Source organism: Phoca vitulina, unplaced genomic scaffold (assembly GCF_004348235.1).
Source record: "Phoca vitulina isolate PV1807 unplaced genomic scaffold, GSC_HSeal_1.0 scaffold5, whole genome shotgun sequence".
NCBI lineage: Eukaryota > Metazoa > Chordata > Mammalia > Carnivora > Phocidae > Phoca > Phoca vitulina.
In genome coordinates, this window is record NW_022589708.1 from 33,126,481 (window position 1) to 33,132,655 (window position 6,175).

The 6,175-nt window shown below is 41.9% G+C and overlaps 1 pseudogene; it reads right to left on the bottom strand.

Moving 5' to 3' along the window:
- Positions 1-1,442: 1,442 nt before the first annotated feature.
- LOC116631848 lies at positions 1,443-1,589 on the bottom strand (annotated as a pseudogene).
- Between the last annotated feature and the right edge of the window lie 4,586 nt (positions 1,590-6,175).

The window sequence follows — 6,175 nt, forward strand, 5'->3', positions numbered from 1 at the left end:
GATTGGGTTGTGTTCTGATGTGGTTTTTCATTTGGGATGTACAAAGGTCAAGCCTCACTAGTCAGAGTCAGGAGTAGGTCTCACATAAAAAAAATAAGGTTTTTCTTTCTGTCCATCATCAGGGGGAGATGGATCTACACAGAGGACATCAGGTAAGTGAGACAAGTCAGACTTTAGGGGGATCTGGAACATATGACTGTGTTTCCAACTGCTAGGAAATCCCCTGCCTTTGGGAACTGTGGCTTTTTGGGTCCTGTGATAAAACAAAACAAAACAAAACAAACCCCACAAAAACAAAAACAAAACAGATTTTCCTGAATTGAAGACTCTCAGGAGATTTTGTTGACTTACTTACAACTTCGTGCATTCTAGGACAGGCTGTGAATGGACAAATATACTTCTAAAGGGTTTTTTTTCTCTCTCTCATGCATACATGGGCACCACACGTATACAAAATAATAATCCTCCCCTCATTTTAGCATTTTCCAGTTTCTCTCAGTTCTCACTCACCCCTTCACCATTATAGTGCACATCCCGTAATAAGCAGCAAGTTATCAGCAGAGATAACAATGTGATATTTACCACCAATTTGGCCTCAGAGATCTTTCTTATCTTTTTTCTTGTGAGCTTTCAGAATCTTATTACAGAGAACACACGTCCTTGACCACTGAAAATATTTCCAGATAAATCTGCACCTGAATCTTTGTACTAAAGGTGTCTCTTGGGTTCTGCCTTGTGTCCCTCATCAGGAGATCAAGTGAATATCCAAATTACATTTATCTTACATGCCACCTAGGCAAAATGGGAAAGCAAATGTTCTAAGAGGGAGTACAGCTTATCACTAAAAGATAAGCACAAGCAGTGTGGGAACCAGATGCTACGGTGCTGGATCTGAAGAACATAAGGAAGATAAGCCAATTCAGATCTCCCTGCTTAAGCAGCAGAGCAGCTGAGCCCACCCTCAGCACTGTTCTGGAGTGGGAAGGGATGTCAACCACTGTGTCAATGAGACTAGAAGCTCATGGGTAGGAGACCCAAGCAAGATGTCCTTTTCTTCCTGGGGTCTCATGCATAGGAGAAATGCCGCATACCTCTAGGCTAGGAGACAATTTTGATGTTACATGTTCTAGTGTCTAGAGTCAGGTGCTGTCTGTGTTTCTTTCTCTTGTTTTCATTCCTTAGCCAGTGGTTAGTTCTCAACCAAGCCTGAATGTCAGGATCAAATGCCAAGTGAGATGCATAAGCATCTAGAGTCCTGGGCCCCACCACAGGCTTACTATATCTCAGTTTCTATAAAGTCGGAGGTTAAATTCTGTTATGGGTTGAGTTGTGTCTCTTCTCCAAAAAAAAAAGATATGTTAGTGTCATAACTCTTAGTACTTCAGAATGTGACCTTATTTAGAAGTAGTCTTTACAGAGGTAATCAAGTTAAAAGGAGGTTATTAGGGTGGGTCTTAATCTAATATGATTGATGTCCTTATAGAAAGGGGAAATTTGGACAGAAGCACACAACCATAGAGCAAAGACAATACAAAGACTGATAAGAACAGATACTACACTTGATCTTAGCCAAAAGGCCGAGAAGCGATGCAAAGACAATACAAAGAAACAGTGAGAAGACAGCCATCACAAGCCAAGGAGAGAGACCTTTTTTTTTTAAAAGATTTTATTTATTTATTTGACAGAGAGAGACATAGAGAGAGAGGGGAACACAAGCAGAGGGAGTGGGAGAGGGAGAAGCAGGCTTCCCACGGAGCAGGGAGCCCGATGTGGGGCTCGATCCTAGGACACTGGGATCATGACCCGAACCGAAGGCAGATGCTTAACGACTGAGCCACCCAGGCGCCCCCAAGGAGAGAGACCTTAAAGGGAACTTTCCCTCACAGCCCTCAGAGAAAACAAATCCTGCTGATGTCTTGATTTTGAACTTCTAGCCTCCAGAATTGTGAGACAACAAATTTTTGTTCTTTAAGCCACCCAGTTTGTGGTTAGGTTGTTACAACAACCCTAGGAAACTAATACAAATCTCATTTAAGCTTTATTTCTAGAGTCAATGTGGTTCCAAATGGAGGAGAAATTTATGATTCTAAGTGAAGTCTACTTATGTAGAAGTCAGGTGAAATTGTACACAGGATGCCGGGAGCCTGCTAATTGGATCCATCATGTATCTTGAATAGGGAGGTTGTGAGCAATCCTGGATTTATCTCTTACTCTCATTTTCTAGCTAAGTATATTCAGGAAATGATTTTATTTCTCAGAACATTAAAAGAGGGTTAAAAATCCCTTCCTCTAGGTATTTCTTTGGGTTTCAGTTAAGAACCGAGTGTAATATGACCTAGCAGGTAGTAGGCACTCAATGCATGTCAACTCCTTTTTCCTTCTGTTCCACCTTCCCCATCAATCAAATTTAATAAACACTCAAATGTCTCTGTGACCCAAATTCCTCATCTAAAAAATGAGGATAATAATAGAACTTATTTGAGGCCCCTGAGTAACACAGTCGGATGAGCCTCCCGCTCCTAGTTTAAGCTCAGGTCATGACCTCTGGGTCTTGAGATGGAGCCCCACCTCAGCTCCACGATCAGCTTGGAGTCTGCTGAAGTTTCTCTCTCCCTCTCCCTCTGCCCCTCCTCTCTCTCTCTCTCTCTCTCTCTCAAATAAATAAATAAATAAATCTGTTAAAAAAATAGAACTTATTTTAACTCTGTAGGGTGGTGGTACGGATGTATGTGTGTGAAGCATGTAGCACCAGGTCGGGCGCACTGGAGCAGCCGGGAGCTGTTCGCTGACACACCTTCTAGTATGGTCTCAGAATGACTAGCTCCCAGTGGGAAGAACGGCCGCCATTTAATGACACAGCCATTCATCTGAGAATAAAACTGTCAACAGGCAAAATCTAACAAATCAAACAAATTAACGATTATTTCTCTAGATGGATATGTCCTTTACCTATTCATTCAGCTAAACTTTATTTTCCTGTGTCAGGGACTGAACCCAACACATGATGTCTATTCAAGGTAAACAAGGAGTCCAATATCCCACCTTAGTAGCCCTCCCAAGTCCTTTTAATACAATTTCACCTATATATAAAGAAAAGGGAAAAGTCCCTGGTGTAATGGATGTGGGGATCCAGGATTCTGATTTCTATGGAAGTAGACTATGCTTATGATTAAAAATTTCTCTTTCATTTGGAACCAAGTTGGCTCCAAAGATAAAGATTAAATGGAATTTAATATATCCTGTGAGTCTAAGCACCAGTACCCAAAGCAAGACCCTCAAAATTAGATCTCAAGTTAGATTTCAGGCTATTCTCCTAGAAAATAAATAAATGTAAACATCATCAGTTGAGTGTGAAAAGCTTCCCAGTAAAATATTTTTCTTCTTTCTTCTTGATTCAATTCTATTAAATGGCATGGTTTGGAAATGTCCACACAATTGTGCTACTTTCCATAATAAAATTGAAATGGGAAAGATAAAAAATAAATAATCTTGAATGAAGAAGAAATGAGGGGAGGAAGATTCAACAGTTTTAATCTCGGGTATAACTACTTTTGCAAAGTTACATGGCGTTGAAGAAATACTCTAGAAAAAAATTAAGAAAAGCTGACTTGCTTTTGTTTCAAATAATCTAAATACTAACCAGAATGATTGGGTAATTAACTCGATTCACCCCCCCCCTTTTTTTTGGTTTATATTTAGCTGATATTTAGGCAAGCATCAATACAGTAGGAAATCTTTTCCTAAGTAAAGCAAAGAACGCTGCCCACAATCATGAATGAGCATCATTGCCAAGGGATGAAAAGCCCTCATGGGCAGTGTTATTTAGGTAGATCTATCACCATGGGGACGTCAGAGTGGAGAACAGTGGGCATCTTGTGAGATCCTCACCTGAGGGAATGAACTTTGCCAGCCCTCTGCAAAGGAAAACATTTAGCATTCTACTTGCACAGGTCGGTCGTGGACACAACAGGGTTTTATTCTTTTTTCAAGTCTAAAGGCAGCCTCTGTGTTTGAGATCTTCCATACATCACTCAGTCACTTCAACATAGACTCTGCTTCCTCATGGAAACTTCTCCTCAGGTTACAAAGTACAAGAAAACAAGAGGGAGGGCGCCAGGGGGGAAATTGCACTCTGTAGTTGGTTCACTTGTAAAATTTCAACAACAGTGACATTGATCAGATTTACTCCTATGGGAAAGTTACAGGAGATGGAATTATTGCCCAGTGGTATAGGCTGACTTCCACTTCTCTATTTTGGGAAGAAGTACTCTTTAAGAAATCCTTGAGGTGAATGATTAACACACGCAGATTGCCAAACAACAAGACAGAAGGTTTGCAGACCTGGGCCGTGAAACTTCCCATCTTCTGGCTCAGGTTCAAGGGGACAGCAGGCCCCTCAATGCACAATGCATAATTTCCCCCGCCCAGCTCCCAAGGTACTTCTGTTGACCTGAAGTTTCCACTAGTAAAGAGACATAATGCTTTACTGTTTGTTGGAGTTTGTCTCTGATTCTTAAAAGAGCAATTTCATTCCAGCTAAGAACATTTTCAAGCATGCTTAACCAAACGGCAGCGGGGGGGGGGGGGGGGCTCGTGGGGGGGGGGGGGGGGGGGAGGGGGGGAGGGGGCAAGTTGGACGTGAAATTCCAGAGAGATCCCATTTTATATAATTTTACCATATGAACTTCCTTATGAAATATTTTCTTTAACAAATTTCTGTTCTGCAAAAGGCCATAAATTGAGAAACAATGTGAAAATGATGAAGCCGAGCCTAGAAAAACTGCAATTAGACACAAGGATGCCAATTTCAAAACAGTATTTAAGATAAAATTAAATCAGTCTGGAGGATCCCCTTATTGACTTCATGTGTAGCCATGATATGCACTCTTGGTGTGTGATCTTGGGGAGGTATTTAACCTTTCGGGGTATCTGTTTCTTCATCTGTACACTGGGGACAACGAAAGCACTCCCACCCGGGGTGGAGAGTATTGAATGAGATGAGGCCTGCAAAGAACTTAGGACAGTGCTTGCTATATGGAAGGTGCTAAATAAATCCTTGCTAATATTATTCTTTTAAAATATGGGAATCAAGTCTATTGAGAATGTTAATGACTGCCTAATAGAAATGTGAAATGTAGCTAATCTTGGGAGAACAGACAAATCTAGCCAGTGAGGCTGTGTGCCTGTGGGATTCGGCAAATCTGGACATGTCTGTGGGATCACGGAGGTGAGCCCTTTAAGGTCGAATGAAGGGCCAAGGGGGAATCCCATGAAAAGACTCATTCTAAGTAATAGAGAAGGACTCAACGGCACAGGGCTATGTTGGAGAGGGAGAAGGATTGTGAGAGCCACACCATGGCTGCCGCTCAGATATTTGGCCGAGTGCCTAAAGAATCCTTGACCCAAAAAACATGATGTGTCAATAAAAAGGTCCAAAAATCAAAACAAAACAAAATCATTGGGGAAGAACTTCCTAAAAGTAGCTCGAAATGTTTGGAGTGCAAAGTGGCAACCCCAGTTTAGCAATGTTGAAAGACACGGACGGGAGCTCTGGAAGATCAAGCCAGCCTTACAGAGAAACCAGTATCCTGGACATTCATGGCTTCAGGACAGACACCTCAGACAGCTGTTGTGTGGGCACGATCAGTGGGCCCTGGTGAGGGATCGTACGAAGGACATTGGCGACATAACTGATGTGGTTGGTGGCGGTAGCATCAATAGGATCTCTCTCCAGGGACCCAGCGCCAGGGAGAGGGAGGAATCGCCGGGGCGGTTTCACCTGTGCTCACTCAGCTGTCCCTCTTTTTTGCCACATAAATCTATCCATGTGTTAAAATTCATACAATTGTGCATAAAATACTCAATTTTACAGTATATATATTTTAAATAATATCAAAAATTTTCAGGGGTGCCTGGGTGGCTCAGTCAGTTAAACGTCTGCCTTCAGCTCAGGTCATGATCCTGGAGTCCTGGGATCGAGCCCCACTTGGGGCTCCTTGCTCAGCGGGGAGCCTGCTTCTCCCTCTCCCTCTACCTCTCCTCCTGTTCATGCCCTCTCTCATTGTCTCAAATAAATAAATAAAATCTTTAAAAAAAAAAAGAAAAAAATTGTTTTCAGTAAATTGCTCATCAGTGTACTTCTAGTCACCATTTCCTAAGTTTCTAAATAATGTAT